A 16,507-nucleotide genomic window follows, 5' to 3' on the forward strand; every position below is an offset into this window, starting at 1 on the left:
CCCGGCCTGGCTTTTGTTTTGAAAGTGGGAGAGGCCTGATACTGTTTAAATCTAAAGGTAAGAGGCTGGGTCATGCCTGTAATCCCAGCATTTTGGGAAGCCGAGGCAGGAAGATTGCTTGAGCCCAGGAGTTGCAGACCACCCTGGGCAACATGGCAAGATGCCATCTCTACAAAAAATACAAAAATTAGCCTGGTGGATGGCGTATGCCTGTAGCCCCAGCTGAGGTGGGAGAATCACTTAAGTCCAGGAGATCGAGGCTGCAGTGAGCCATGATCACGCCACTGCACTTCAGCCTGGGCGACAGAGTGAGATCCTGTCTCAAAACAAACAAACAGACACTAAAGGGAAGGATCCAATGGAGAAGAGACAGAGGTTGAATGTGTAAGACAGAGAAGAAAAACTGATAGTGAGAAATTTTTTTCTTTTTTGAGACAGAGTTTCGCTCTTTTTGCCTAGGCTGCAGTGCAATGGCGCGATCTCGGCTCACTGAAACCTCTGCCTCCCAGGTTCATGCGATTCTCCTGTCTCAACCTCCCAAGTAGCTGGGATTATAGGCATATGCCACCACGCCCAGCTAATTTTGTATTTTTACTAGAGACGGGGTTTCACCATGTTGGCCAGGCTGGTCTTGAACTCCTGACCTCAAGTGACCCACCTGCTTCGGCCTCCCAAAGTGCTGGGATTATAGGCATGAGCCACCACGCATGACCGATAGTGAGAAATTTCTAAGCTGGGACAGGCATCATAGGGAGACATTGCCAGTGGCTGTCATCTTATTTACGTACATGCAATTACATATATGTATGTATACAACATAGACATATTATACATGCATAATTAGTTATATATGTATGTGTATAATATATAAACATATATACTACATACATACACATAGTAGGTAACATGTATGCATTACACATACATATAAACATATTATCCACTGTGAATGTGTATATAATATACACATATATTTTGTGGTGGTGGTTTGTTGCTTTCTCCCCCCACTAGAATATACGCCCCAGGAGGGCAGGGGCCTTGCCCATCTCCCTCACTTCCGGTGGGTGGGGACTCCTTTGTGATTGGCTGCATCACAAAGTGGATGCAGTGAAAGAGTGAAGTGAAAGAGTGAAGTGAAAGTGCAGTGAAAGAGTGGAAGAGTGAAGAGATGACCTTGGTTGGAAGGCTGCCTCGGGAGTCCATCAGAAGGGGCCGCCTAAAAATATCATGGATTGAAAAAGTTCTGGGGGCGGATGGTGGTGATGTGAATGTGCTTAATGCCACTGAAGGGTGTGATTAAAAATGGTTAAGATGGTAAATTTTATGTTATATATATTTTACCATATTAAAAAAAAAATCACTGGGCCTCGTGCGGTGGCTCACGCCTGTAATCCCAGAGCTTTGGGAGGCTGAGGCAGGAGGATTGCTTGAGTCCAGGGGTTCAAGACCACCCTGGGCAACATAGTGAGACCCCCTAGTTTCTATTAAAAATTAAAAATTAGCCGGGTGTGGTGGCACCTGTCTGTAGTTCCAGCTACTCGGGAGGCTGAGGTGGGAGGATGGCTTGAACTCAGGAGGCTGAGGCTGCAGTGAGCTGTAACTGCACCACTGCACCCCAGCCTGGGCGACACAGCGAGATCCTGTCTCTAAACAAATAAATACACACAAAACTACACTGATGCCAAGAACAATTACTGCATGCTCACTATGCATTAGGCATCTTGCTAAGCTCTTTACCCGTGTCATCTCATTTGTCTCACATACTCCCCGCAAGGCAGGGTCACTAACCTATTGTATTTTACGGATTGGAGACAACCTCAGAGAGGTTAAGTCACTTGCCCAAGGTCACACAGCGAGTTTCAAGCCCCAGCCGGTGAGCATCACGATCCTTTGCCAATGAGCCGATGCTCGAGAAAGGGTCGGGTAGACAACAGGCACTGCATAAAGGCTGGTTAACTGGACCGTGTTTGGCTGCGGCGTGAAGCTCCGGGCTTGGACGGCGAGACTGCTACGCGCCCCCGAGCCGCCGCGCGCCCTCCCTGCCGGGGCGGAGTCAACGCCGCGGATTGGCTGCTGAGGAAGGGGGCGTGGCTCGTGGCGGCCGGTGGGCGGGGTCGATCTCTGGCCGTAAATACGGCGCCACATGGCACTGGCTCGCTAGGGCGGGGGCGGGCTGGCGGGGCGCAGGCGCGCTGAGGGCGGGCGCCCCTCGGCCTCCGTGGCCCCTCCGGCGGCCACGACGTCTCGCGAGAAGACGAGCGGTAGGCGGGGCTCGGGCGAGGGGGGCGGGGCCGGCGAGGGCGGCCTCTGGAGGGTCCGCTAGTCGCGGGGCGACGGCGGCGGCTGCGGGCGCGAGGTGAGGGGCGCTAGATGAGGGGCGCGGCGGGCGGCGGGCGGCGGGCTCGGGGCGCGGCCTCCCTCCCTCTCGGCCTGTGCGGGGCTGCCGGGGCCCGGGCGGTGGTCTCGGGCCGCGCTGAGGGGCGCGGGTCGGCTCTCCTTAGCCCGGCCTGGCGGGCGCGTCTTTGGCCCGGGTTCGAGTCGCCGCGCCGGCGCGCTGTGTGACCTTGGCCCTGCGCGCGCCCTCTCTGAGCCCCGCTCCTCGCCCTCGGCCAGGGGGACCCCAGCCCTGGGGCCCTGATTAGCGCGTTCTGCGGCCCCTCGGGGTCTGGATGAGAAATCTGTGGTTCTGATTCAGCGACGGCAGAGGCTGCAGCGGCCCCGCCGGCCCCCAGTAGTCTCCCTGCCCGGCATCAGCCTCTGCCGCCCGGCAGGGACAGGACCGCTTCCCGGGCGTGGAATTCCAGGATCCTCAGCCCCCGAGGGTCCCCCCCCCCCGTGCCTGCTGTCACCTGAACGGGGCTCCCCGGCCCCCCAGACCCCCTCCTGTGCCTGCTGTCACCTGAACGGGGCTCCCCGGCCCGGCCGACCGCAGCCCTGGAGCCTGCAGACGCCAGCAGCACCGGCAGGTCGCTCAGGGTATCCCTTAAATGACCTCTTACTCCAGAAGCCGCAGCCCTGCCTCTCTGCGAGAGGAAACCGTGCATTTAGTCCGGGAACAGTGGGACTTAGACCTCCTCTGCGGGCTCCCGGCCACCGAGACACCCCTGGCAAAACCTTGGCTCGGGCAGAGGCTCCGTCTGGCAGGCAGCACAACAAGCCGTAGTGTTTCCAGCGTTATTAAATTATTTAGTTCATAATCGGGGCTGTGGGGACTCGGAAACCTGGGGGTGAATTGAAATGTGGGTTGCAGGCGCAGTGCTGGATGCAGTACATCTTCCAGGACACCAGGTCCTATGGTGCTGCTCCTGGCTGTGGGTGGCTGGGGACAGCTGGGCGGGTTCCCCTCCTACCCCCACGCGGGGACACAGGTTAGCCCCTCACCATGAGCATCTGGGGTTGGGAGTCAGGACTGGTGTCTGAGTGAGGACGGAGAGAAAACAGGGGTAACGAGGACATTGCTACACGAAAGTGCAACGCTTGAGATCTGAAGGAGCACCTGCCTGGAATGGCATAGAAGTTTTATTTCCCTGCAAAGGAGTTTATGGGACTTTGGGCTGATGCTTTGGGGCCAGCGGTAACTGTCTGCTGCCACTCAGCAGACTCCAGCTTTTTTATCAAACCTCCAATCGAGTGCAAGATGCCAAGCTGGGGTAGATGGCGATAATAGTGTGGGCCTTGCCCTGGGAGCTCACGGCCAGCCTGGCTACGACAGTGTGGGGTTGGGGCTGTGGTGCAGGCGTTAACAGAATGTGGAGACATTTTCTGACGTTTTCCACAGTGGAGAGGACCTATGAATTGGGCCTTTGGAGGCAAAGGGCATGCGGAGATATGGAAGTGAAAGCGATGTTTGGGGGAGATGGTGGGTCGCTGTGTTCTTGGTGAAGTGGGGTTTGAGGACTGGGTTGGAAGCTAAGACTGGAAGGCTGGGCGAGGTGGCTCGTGCCTGGAGGTACAAGACTGGAGGCACTTTGGCGAGCACTTTGGGAGGCTGAGGCAGGTGAATCACCTGAGGTCAGGAGTCTGAGACCAGCCTGGCCAACATGGTGAAACTCCCTCTCTACTAAAAATACAAAATTTAGCTGGGTGTGGTGGTGCACACCTGAAGTCCCAGCTGCTTGGGAGGCTGAGTCAAGAGCATCGCTTGAACCCAGAGGCAGAAGTTGCAGTGAGCTGACATTGGACCACTGCACTCCAGCCTGGGCAAAAGAGTGAAAAAAAGACTGTAAAGATGGATTTCTGATTGTGCAGGGGCCTGAATGCTGTGCCAGGGAATTTAAGCTTTTATCCCTTTGGTGGTGGTTTGGGTGTGATGCGATTAGATGTGTTTCAGAAAAGTGATCCTGGTGAGAATATGAGAGGTGGGTTTTGCATCTGGGCAGTGGAGCTGAGTTGAGTAAGTTTGTGGGGCGTGGGTGTGGGACAGTGAGAGAGTGGGGGCGGGCATGGAGCTGAAAGATGGGGGTGGCGCTTTGTGAGATGTGGTGACCTGTAGCAGCAAGGGCAGCCGGGACCTCTAGCCTGCGATGAGGAGCGCTGGGGCTGGGTGGGGGAGGAAGAGCCAAACACACGTAGGTTTTAGACCTGCAGGGTTGGCAGTATTAGTGGCCATCCTGGAGATGTGACCTTGTAGAGAAGAGACAGCCTATACAAGGAGGGAATCCCCAGGAACCCCAGTGGGAAGGGATCGAGAGTTGAAGAGAGGCCTGTTGGTTGGCTGACCTTGGGCTTGCAGTTCCTTGACTACGCACAGTCATTGAGGCTGGCGGGTGATTCTCTTCTAGAGTGGGTCTGGGCCTGAAAGAGCCATCGGTGGGAAAAGATGGGTTATTGATGATACTGAAACACATGCGGTTTGTCGTTTAAAAAAAACCTTACATCTTGAGTTTCAATTCTTGAATTGTCTTTCTCTTCAGAGAGTAGCTGTTAGTTTCATACCTACTTAGTGGGTCTGTGGCTGCCAGCAGGGCTGTAGGCCCGCAGATGTGCCTGGAGATAATTGACTCTCCAACTTATTACTTCCTGCTGTTAACCAAGGTGGTGGTTTCTGTAACTGTTTAGACACTTTAAAGATATTTCAGAGAAGAATGGGAAACAGGTACAGTTGAGTACGGGGTAGGGGCACAGTTGAGTACGGGGTGGGGGCACAGTTGAGTACGGGGTAGGGGTGCGGTGCTGTACAGGGCACAGGAGGAGGAAGCGAACAGGGCCCCTTTGGCTCCCAGAACATGACCAGCTGGGGCTTTTCCCTCTGGACAGGAGGATGGATGTGTCTTTGAGGAATCTGAGTGGTCCAAGAGAAAAGACTAAAATTAATGACATCAGGAGGTCCCCAGTCAGCAGGCCCAGCTAGATCCCTTGCTAAGGAATTAATAACCCCCTCCCAGTGTTCAAGGCATCAAGCTTCAAAAATCCCCATCCCTTAAATATGAGCAGATAACCAAGGGCATCTGAAGAAAACCTCTGCTACACGAGATTGAGACCGGAATACACACTGGGAAACAAGAGAGCGTACAGGAAGGAGCCTTAGAAAGCAGGCTGTCATTAATGTCCACACGGAGGTAAGAGAAAATATCACAAACGTGAGGCAAGAACAGGAAGCTCTAAAAAAAAGCCACCAAAAGGAGCATTCAGAGATCCAAAAAGAGAACTCTCGTATATCTATTAAAAAAAGCAGAAATAAGAAAATCAGTTAGTGGGTGAAAGATAAAGTTGAGGAACTCCCTCAGAAAGTAGAACAGAAAAGCAAGGAGGTGGCACATGAGAGAAAAAAGAAACGGAAGGGATCAGATCAGGAAGTCGGCAGCTGAATAGTAACAGTTTCAAAGCTGAGGTGAGAGGATCGCTTGAGGCCAGGAGTTCAAGACCAGCCTGGGCAACATAGCAAGACCCCATCTCTACAACAAAATTTAAAAATTAGCCAGGTGTGGTGGTGTGCACCTGTAGTCCCAGCTACTTGGGAGGCTGAGGTGGGAGGATCACTTGAACCCAGGAGTTTGAGGCTGCAGTGAGCTGTGATCATGCCACTGCGATCCAGCCTGGGTGACAGAGCAAGACCCTGTCTCTAAAAAATAAAATACTTTTTTAAAAGTTTCCGCAAGAAAACAATAGGGAAAACAGGATGAAATTCACAAAATAATTTCCTAAAACCCAAAGTTTCTGGGTTAAAGAGGCTGGGTGTGGTAGCTCATGCCTGTAATCCCAGCAATTTGGGAGGTAGGAGGATCACTGAGGTCAGGAGTTCGAGACCAGCCTGACCATCATGATGAAACCCCATCTCTACTAAAAATGCAAAAATTAGCCAAGCATGATGGTGGGTGCCTGTAATCCCATACTTAGGAGGCTGAGGCAGGAGAATTGCTTGAACCCAGGAGGCAGAGGTTGCAGTGAGCCCAGATCATGCCACTGTACTCCAGCCTGGGCAATAGAATGAGACTCTGTCTCTAAAATAAAATAAAATAAAATAAAATAAAATAAAATAAAATAAAATAATACAAAATAAAATATAAAATAAAATAATATAAAATAAAATAAAAATAAAATAAAATAAAATAAAATAATAGCCTGGGCAGCAAACTTGGATAGTGAGAGAGGCTGAGTTTCAGATAAACACTAGTGAGAGCTTTTGAGGGGAAGGATTTATTTGAAAGCGTGTCTGCGGCTGTTGACCCCAGAATTTGGATAGTGAGACTTTGGAGGCCAGGTGCTGTGGCTCACGCCTGTAATCCCAGCACTTTGGGTGGCCGAGGTGGACAGATCACTTGAGGCCAAGAGTTTGGGACCAGTCTGGCCAATGTAGTGAAACCCCGTCTCTACTGCAAATACAAAAATTAGCCAGGCGTGGTGGCGGGTGCCTGTAATCCCAGTTATTCAGGAGGCTGAGACAGGAGAATTGCTTGAACTTGGGAGGTGCAGGTTGCAGTGAGCCGAGATCATGCCATTGCACTACAACCTGGGCAACGAGAGCGAGACTCCGTCTCAAAAAAAAAAAAAAAGATACTTGCATTCCCACTCCAGGACATACTGTTGTGAAATCTCAGAACAAGAGAAAAAGTAAAAACAAATCAGCCGGGCGCGGTGGCTCAAGCCTGTAATCCCAGCACTTTGGGAGGCTGAGACGGGCGGATCACGAGGTCAGGAGATCGAGACCATCCTGGCTAACGCGGTGAAACCCCGTCTCTACTAAAAAATACAAAAAACTAGCCGGGCGAGGTGGCGGGCGCCTGTAGTCCCAGCTACTTGGGAGGCTGAGGCAGGAGAATGGCGTAAACCCGGGAGGCGGAGCTTGCAGTGAGCTGAGATCTGGCCACTGCACTCTAACCTGGGCGACAGGGTGAGACTCCGTCTCAAAAAAAACAAAAAAAACAAAAAAAAAAAACAAATCACAAATAGGTCATCACAGGTCAAGAGGCAGAAGGTTAGAACATGTGGAAAAAGGCAGAAGAACGAACTACAATTAAAATGAAAAGAAGCGGAAGGGCCTGGGCTTTTTCGAAGCAGCACTGGATGGCAGGAGACGGGAGGGCCTTGCCTGAGAAATTCTGAAGGATGCGTTTTCAGCCTGGAAGTCTACACTCAGGCAAGGGAGGTAGGGTAAAGACACCTTTAGACTCGCTCCCAGATTTGTTCCTCATGCTTTCAGGAGACAATTGGCAGATGTAGTCTCCCCAGACGAGGCAGTAAGTCTAGACTGAGACTGGCTGGTGGGAACAGGATTTCCTCCAGGTTAGAGGTGAAAAGAACCTGCCGAAGGGAGATCCCAGCCAGGTGCTGGCGAGGAGAGCAGGTGTGTCCTGACCCCAGCTCGTCAGAGACTCCTTGAAGAGATTCTTTGGGAGAAGATGAAATTAGCAGGACACCTGACGTGCTGGAACATCTGGAGAGGAGTTGAAACAGTTGGCAGAGTTGGGGCGGGATTAGTGATAAGTACTAAACAAAGCAAATGAAAACACAAGACTGTTATTAGTTCCAGGGAAAATAAACCATCGTGCGGGGAAAAGAAAAATAATTATGGTGTACTACAAGGCGCAGCTGTGAATAGCCTCTCCGCAATGATAATAATTTATGTAAACACTGACTGCTACTCTAATTGAAATTACGATGCGCCTGGGCAGAGAAGGTGTGGGGAGCGCATTTTCCCCTGTTGCCTCAGGAAGTCAGTCGCTAATGCCCCAAGTTGAACAACCAAGGTTCACTCTGAAGGCAGACGTTAAAAGAATTAGCTAAAAAGAATTATGGAGAGGGTAGGGTGCAGTGGTTCCCACTTGTAATCCCAGCACTTCAGGAGGCCGAGACACGAGGATCGCTTGAGTCCAGGAGTTCGAGACCAGCCTGGGCAACATGGTGAAACCCTGTCTCTACTGAAAATACAAAAATTAGCCAGACATAGTGGCCTGTGTCTGTAGTCTCAGCTCCTTGGGAGGCTGAGGTGGGAGGATCACTTCACTTGAGCCCGGGAGGCGGAGATTGCAGTGAGCAGAGATCGAGCCATTGCAGTCCACTCTAGCCTGGGTGCTAGAGCAAGACCCTGTCTCAAAAAAAAAAAAAAAAAAAAAAAAGAAGAAGAATCCTGGAGAAGGGTGGAGGTGAGAAAGGGAAGCAGAGACAGAGACTGCTGAGTTTCCTAATAAACTTCACCTCACGGAGTGATTTCACTCTTTCATCGATATGTATGTGTAGCATTGAACTGACACAAATGGGAACGGTCTCAGATGGACTTTCTGCTCTGGCAGAATGGGGGCCCTCGCCTGCCTCTGTGCATCGGCCTGGTAAGAGGGAGGGTTTCCTTGCTGGTTTCCTCTTGGTTATTGTCATTGTTCTCCGTATCCTGTCTCCTCGTTGTGGTCGTTTATCAGAGATTCTGAGCGCTTTCTTTTTTTGTTTGTTTTCTTTGAGGCAGAGTCTTGCTCTGTCACCCGGGCTGGAGTGCAGTGATATGATCTTGTTGCAGCCTCTGCTTCCTGGGTTCAAGTAATTATGATTACAGGCGTGAGCCGCCACGCCTGGCCAAGTGCTTTCTTTCATCATTTTGTAAGGGGGTTTTAAAATATACCCACCAGGAGAGAGAATATGTTATAGGCCATTCTTCACCTGTCCCCACCTTTCAGAAATGAGGCAATCAGAGTCTGTCACATTTGTCTGGTTTTTGTTAGAACAACACTTCTTTCTTGAGCAAGTACTGAGTGCCAAATGCTACTGTACGCCTTGAGAATACCCACTGTGAGACAGGATGAGGACCTCCCTTTTAAGGTTTCAGTACGGGAAGACAATGAGCAGATTAACCAGCCAATCTGAGCTATTTGAGGCTGGGCACGGTGGCTCATGCCTGTAATCCTGACACTTTGGGAGGCTGAGGCAGGAGGATCACTTGAGCCCAGCAGTTCAGGGATTCTGCGATTGTGCCCCTGCACTCCAGCCTGGGTGACACAGCGAGACACTACTCTAAAACTAATATATACACGATGTGAGGTAGGGATGGGACAAATGCTGCTATGAAGAAAACCAGGGTATGGGCTGCAAAGTGCAGGGTAGAGGCGAGACACTACTCTAAAACTAATAAATACACGATATGAGGTAGGGATGGGATAAATGCTGCTAGGAAGAAAACCAGGGTATGGGGCTGGGGAGTGCAGGGTAGAGGTGAGACACTACTCTAAAAATAATAAATACATGATTTCAGGTAGGGATGAGATAAATGCTGCTATGAAGAAAACCAGGGTATGGAACTGGGGAGTGCAGGGTAGAGGCCAGGACCTACTTTCTCAGGGTGGTTAGGGAAGGCCTTGCTGAGGAGGTGAATGTCGAGCAGAGATCTGAAGGAAGTGTGGGACTGCCCTGGGATTCCCCAGCTGAGGGACGGTGATGCAGAGGCCCAGGAGCAGGAGCCTGCTGGATGCGGTGAATGAACAGCAAGGAGACTGTTGAGGCTGGAGAGGGTCGCCAAGGGGTACTGTGACAGGAGAGGAGATCAGTGGAGTCCCCATCACGGGCCATTGCAAGGACTCGAGATAGGAAGCCACTGGACTCCAGTGATCCGAGATGACGTGATCCGACTTTTAACAGAATAACCAGGGCTTTGGGGTTGAAAATGGATTCTGTGGGCCTGAGAGCAGAAGCAGGGAGACCGGTTTGGAGGCTGTTGCAATAACGCAGGTGAGAGCTGATGGTGATTGGGGCAGGGTGGGGTGTAGGTGGGGCAGAGGGGACTTGACAGGTTAGAGCCTGGATACTTGTTTACTTTATTTATTTTTAAATTTTGAGACGAGATCTCACTCTGTCACCCAGGCTGGAGGGCTGGAGTACAGTGGTGTGATCATAGTTCACTGCAGCCTTAGCCTCCTGGTCTCAAGAGATCCTCTGACCTCAGCCTCCTGAGTAGCTGGGACTACAGGTGTACACTACCATACCTGGCTAATTTTTAAATTTTTATACAGACGGCTTCTTGCTGTATTGCGCAATCTGATCTTGAACTCTTGGTCTCAAACAATTATCCTGCCTTGGCCACCTAAAGCGTTGGGATTACAGGTGTCAGCCACTGCACCTGGCCTGAGCCTGGATATATTTTGCATGTAAAGCCCTAAGCAGGTTCTTATGATCATAGTGAGATTTATTATCATTTTCTTCTGAAAAAATTTCTTTGAGTTGACTTAACTCTGGTTTGTTTTTTTGTTTTTTTTTTGAGATGGCGTCTTGCTCTGTCGCCCAGTCTGGAGTGCAGTGGGGCAATCTTGATTCACTGCAACTTCCACCTCCTGGGTTCAAGCAATTCTGTCTGCCTCAGTCTCTCAAGTTGCTGGGATGATAGGCACCAGCCGCCACACCCAGCTAGTTTTTGTATTTTGTAGAGACGGGGTTTTGCCATGTTGGCCAGGCTGGTCTCCTGACCTCAGGTGATCCACCCAGCTTGACTTCCCAAAGTGCTGGGATTACAGGAGTGAACCACTGCGCCTGGCCAAGAATTGACTTAACTCTTTTTTTTTTTTTTTTTTTGAGACGGAGGCTGGCTCTGTCGCCCAGGCTGGAGTGCAGTGGCCGGATCTCAGCTCACTGCAAGCTCCGCCTCCCGGGTTTATGCCATTCTCCTGCCTCAGCCTCCCGAGTAGCTGGGACTACAGGCACCCGCCACGTCACCCGGCTAGTTTTTTGTATTTTTTTTAGTAGAGATGGGGTTTCACTGTGTTAGCCAGGATGGTCTCGATCTCCTGACCTCGTGATCCGCCCATCTCGGCCTCTCAAAGTGCTGGGATTACAGGCTTGAGCCACCGCGCCCAGCCGACTTAACTCTTAAGTCAGTTGAGTCAAATGAGTTATCATTTGTATTCTAGAGTCAAATATCATGCAACAAATACTTGAACCTTATGAGGAATACAGAAGGTACATGAGATATGATCCCTGTCTTCTAAGAACTTGAAACCCAGTTTGGGAATATTGGACTGGTATACGTGCGTGGATTTCCTGTCTACTTGGGAAGTGCTGACGTAGCTGATGGCCTCTGTGCCCTAGGACCAGCTCTGCTGGGAAGTTACTTCAAATGCTAAGTTTGGGCTCGATTTTCATTCAGGTTTCCCGGGATATAAATTAACATTCCGTTCTCATCAATGTGACCATTTATTACATATTTTTATTTGGATATACCGTCAGATGTAGTTAACTGAACACAAATGAAGTAATTTTATAAGCAAATAAACCATAAATTTCACGTGGTTCCTGGAGGTACCACGTGAAAATGTGTCTTCCGATGGGGGTTTTAATGAAGCACCACTGTGTGTAAGTTCCAGGCAGCCCAGGACATGCAGAGAGCAAATATTGACCCCAGTAACAGAAACTTTCCACATTTGTGTTGACTCCAGCGATGGGAACTGCAGTGAATTATTTGCCTTATATAACATCTGTAAAGCTGGATGAGAAGTAGGTAGTTTCTGGTCTTCGTGCCAGTAGCATAAATAAATAAACTTGAAACATTCTTGGACTTCTTAATGAAGGTCATGTCACTCGATTTAGTGCTCTAGAGCTTGGTTATTTGGACACGAAGAAGTTACTGCCCTCAGCAATAAAGGAAATAGAAATTTGACTGTCTAGTGAAACCTACCAATTCTGCATAAACATACACCATAGAGGCCAGCAGAGCAGAGTGGCAAGGAAGGGGGGCTCTCCAACAACAGCGTGAGTTCCCATGCCTGCTCTGAACACTGCTAGCTCTTGTAGACTTGTGCAACCTATGAGGTTGACAGTAGGGGGTAAGGCAAGATTGGTAAGATTTGCTGTAAACCACCAGAAGGCTATTAATGGAAGTAGAGTTTGGAGCCCTCGGGAGAGTATTATGATGCGGCTATGAGTTCGTTCATAGTTTGAGTTTGCTAGGCAAAATAGTGTGGATGAAGTGAGTCCATGGGCGATTATAAGGATAATTGCGCCAGTGAAGCTTCAGGGGGTTTGAATGAGGGAAGCTATAATGACTAAGGCTGTATGACTTACGGAGGAGTATGCGATGAGTGATTTTAGGTCTGTTTGTCGTAGGCAGGCTGAGCTTGTTATAATCATGCCTCATAAGAATAGTATGAGGAATGGGTAGGCTATGTATTCTGTTAATTTTTTGTCCCCATTTCATCCTAGTTCATGTGAGGATTAAACAAAGTAATATGTGCAAAGCCCTTAGAACATCACTTTTGACAACATGTTAGCTATTGGTATTGTTATTTAAAAATCAATTTGCACATAGACAGTTTTTTTGTTATTTTGGTTTTTTTGTGTTTTTGTGTTTTTTTGTTTTTTTACTATTGATAACTGGCTCTTGGTAGAAAGCATGAGTAATAATAAAAATAACACATATTTGTGTAACAAATATTTGAGGGCCTGATGAAAACAGAGCTAAGTAAGGCCAGGGGCAGAGTCTAAAGAAAGTGCTTTACTATTTTATGGAACACTTAGCTGTATTTTCTTGTTTTTGTACTCTCAGTAGCTCTGGTTAGCAGAAAGGCCTAGTTTGTTCTTCTTTTGTAGATGGACTAACAGTCAGACATAAAAATGACTTGGCCCAGGCCACTCAGCAGAGGCCGGACTTGGTCCCGGTATCCCTTCCCTCTTCCTCTCCGTCCGTCCGTCCGTGTCTGCGCGGAGCTCTGCACTGGTGTTTTCTTCTGTATTGTGGAAATTGGTGAGAGCCAGACCGTTGCATTCCTATTAGAGAGAGAAGTGTTAGCCTCTGGAGATCAGCTTCATAAAGCCACAAACATTTTCTTTTTAACTTTAAATCAGATGTATTGGGGTATGATTTACATGCAATAAAACATACCCATTTTAAGTATGCAGTTTGAGGAACGTGGCCAAACATGTGCACCTTATACCTACCTCTGCAATCAAACAGTAGAGCATTTCCGTTGCCCCGAGTTTCCTGGTACTCCTTTGCAGTCTACGATTTTCATCAGAATTTTGGCCTCTTTTAAGCATCATATGAATGGAACCATTGAACATACAGTCTTCTACGTCTGGCTCCTTTTTCAGCGTGCGACCTGTGGCATTCACCCATGAATCAGCCATTCACCCTTTGCACACTCACTTGCTGATGGACATTGGGGTTGTTTTCAGGTTTTAGCTTTTTTTTTTTTTTTTTTTTTTTTGAGACAGTCTTGCTCTTGTCACCCAGGCTGGAGTGCAATGGTGCGATCTTGGCTCACTGCAACCTCTACCTCCTGGGTTCAAGTGATTCTCCTGCCTCAGCCTCCCGAGTAGCTGGGATCACAGGCACCCGCCACCACACCCAGCTAATTTTTGTATTTTTAGTAGAGATGGAGTTTCACTATGTTGGCCAGGCTGGTCTCGAACTCCTGACCTCAGGTGATCCACCCGCCTCAGCCTCCCAAAGTGCTGGGATTACAGGCGTGAGCCACCGAGCCCGGCCAAGTATCTCATATTAATTTGCATTTCTTTGATGACCGGTGATGATGAGCACTTTCCTGTGTGCTATCTGACTATCTGTACTTCTTTTGTGAAATGTCTGCTCAATTTTTTTGCTCATTTTTTAGTTGGGTTTATTGTATTTTCAGTTGTAAGAGTTCTTTATGTATTCTGGATATAGGCACTTTGTTAGATTTACATATTGAGAATATTTTCTTCCAGCCTATGGTCTGTCTTTTACTTTCTTTTTTTCTTTTTCTTTTTTTTTTGCCTCTCTGAGATGGAGTTTTGGTCTTGCCACCCAGGCTGGAGGCGTGATCTTGGTTCACTGCAACCTCCACCTCCTGGGTTCAAGCGATTCTCTTGCCTGAGCCTCCCAAGTAGCTGGGATTACAGGCACCTGCCACCACGCCCGGCTAATTTTGTAATTTTAGTGGAGACGGGGTTTCGCCATGTTGGCCAGGCTGGTCTTGAACTCCTGATGTCAGGTGATCCACCCTTCTCGGCCTCCCAAAGTGCTGGGATTACAGGTGTGAGCCACCGTGCCTGGCCTTGACTCTCTTTAATGGTAAAATTTGAAGATCCTAAGTTTTAAATTTTGATGAAGTCCAGTTTACCACATTTTTCTCTCATAATTCGTGCTTTTGGTATCCCAACAAATCTTTGACTTCTCCAAAGTCATGGAGATTTTTTCCTGTTTTCCTCTGAACGTTTTAGTTTTAGTGTTTATATGTAAGGCCGTGATCCATTGTGAGTTAATTTTTGTGTGAGGCGTAGGGTTGAGGTTCATTCTTTTTCATACAGATATCCAGTTGTTTCAGCACCATTTGTTGAAAAGACTGTTTATTCCTTATTGAATTACTTTGCCACCTTTTGAAAATAGCCACATACATGTGGATCTCTTTCGGGACTTTATGCCATCTCATTTATCTCTATAGACATACTTCAGAGATGTTGCAGGTTCAGTTCCGGACCACCACAATCAAGTGAATACCACAGTAAAGCGAGTCAACAAAGTTTTTGCGTTTCCTGGTACATATAAAAATTATGTTTGGCCGGGTGCAGTGGCTCACGCCTCACTCCCTGCACTTTTGGGAGGCCAAGGAGGGTGGATCACCTGAGGTCAGGAGTTCAAGACCAGCCCGGCCAACATGATGAAACCCCCATCTCTACTAAAAATACAAAAAATTAGCCAGGCATAGTGGTGGGCGCCTGTAATCCCAGCTACTCAGGAGGCTGAGGCAGGAGAATCACTTGAACCCTGGAGGCGGAGGTTGCAGTGAGCCACGATCGTGCCACTGCATCCCAACCCGGATGACAAGAGCGAAACTCCACCTCAAAAAAAAAAAAAAAAAGTGATGTTTACACTGTACTGTAGTCCGTTAAGTGTGCAGTAGCATTATGTCTAAGAAACAATGTACATACCTTAATTTTAAAATACTGCTAAAAAATGCTAACAATTATCTGAGCCTTTAGCGAGTGGCAGTCGTTTTGCTGGTGGAGGATCCTATCTTGATGTTGATAGCTGCTGATTGATCAGGGTGGTGGTTGCTGAAGGCTGGAGTGGCTGTGGCAATTTCTTAAGACAGCAATGAAGTGTGCTGCATTTATTGACTCTTACAAAAGGTTTTCCTGTAGCACATGATGCTGTCTGATAACATTTAATCTTCTCAAACCTTGCCACTTCGTTTTCATCTGAGTCTATGGAATATTCTAAGTCTTTTATAGTCATCTCAGCAGAGTTCACAGCGTCTTTTCTCAGAGTAGATTCCTTCTCAAGAAACTGCTTCTTTTTGTCTTCATAAGAAGCAGCTCTTCATCCGTTCAGCTTTGAACATGAGATGGCAATGATTCAGCCACATCTTCAGGCTCCACTTCTAATTCTACTTGTCTTGCTATTTCCACCACATCTGCTGTTACTTCCTGCACTGGAGTCTTGAACTCCTCAGAGTCATCCATGAGGACTGGAATCAACTTCTTCAAACTCCTATTAATGTTGCTATTTTGATCTCCTCCTGCGAATCCCGAATGTTCTTAAAGACATTAGAATGGTGAATCCTTTCCAGGTTTTCAGTTTACCTTGCCCAGATCCTGCAGAGGAATCGCTATGGATGGCAGCTTTAGCCTTACAAAATGTATTCCTTTAGTAATAAGACCTGAAAGTCAAAATTACTCCTTGATCCATGGGCTGCAGAATGGATGTTGTGTTAGCTGGTGTGGAAACAGAAACAGATCTCAGTCGATTTCTAGGTGTATTTTGCCAAGGTTAAGAAAGAAACAAGTCATCGTAGGATATGCTTTTTCCATAGAGAGTTTTGGGAACTTCAGCATTTAAAGAGGCAGAAGTAGGCAGGAGGGGAAGAGGGGAAAAAAAGGAGGTGGTGTAGGCACTGAGGCCAGTGGTCACATTTTTGTGAGGCCTTGAGTACCATTCAGTGAATCTACATTTTACACGTGAAAAGAAGGGAGTGGGGCAGAGTCACATACGCCTTCTTCTCCGCACAGTAAATCTGCATTTTGCATGCGATAAATAAGCGTGTAAATTACTTTATCTGGGAAAGAAAAGAAGGTAGTGTTTTTGTTTTGTTTTGTTTTTTTTTTTTTTTTTTTTTTTTTT

The 16,507-nt window shown here is 48.4% G+C and overlaps 1 protein-coding gene across 1 annotated transcript in view; it reads left to right on the forward strand.

Moving 5' to 3' along the window:
* The first annotated feature begins 2,273 nt into the window (after positions 1 to 2,273).
* The window catches only part of CHST12 (carbohydrate sulfotransferase 12), a 32,974-nt gene continuing 18,740 nt past the window's right edge, over positions 2,274 to 16,507 (forward strand). Inside the window, exon 1 of the mRNA XM_025381195.1 lies at positions 2,274 to 2,356. The gene's annotated coding sequence lies outside the window, so the exon portion shown is untranslated. The remainder of the gene's footprint in view (positions 2,357 to 16,507) is intronic.

The sequence above is a fragment of the Theropithecus gelada genome, chromosome 3 (assembly GCF_003255815.1).
Source record: "Theropithecus gelada isolate Dixy chromosome 3, Tgel_1.0, whole genome shotgun sequence".
Lineage (NCBI taxonomy): Eukaryota > Metazoa > Chordata > Mammalia > Primates > Cercopithecidae > Theropithecus > Theropithecus gelada.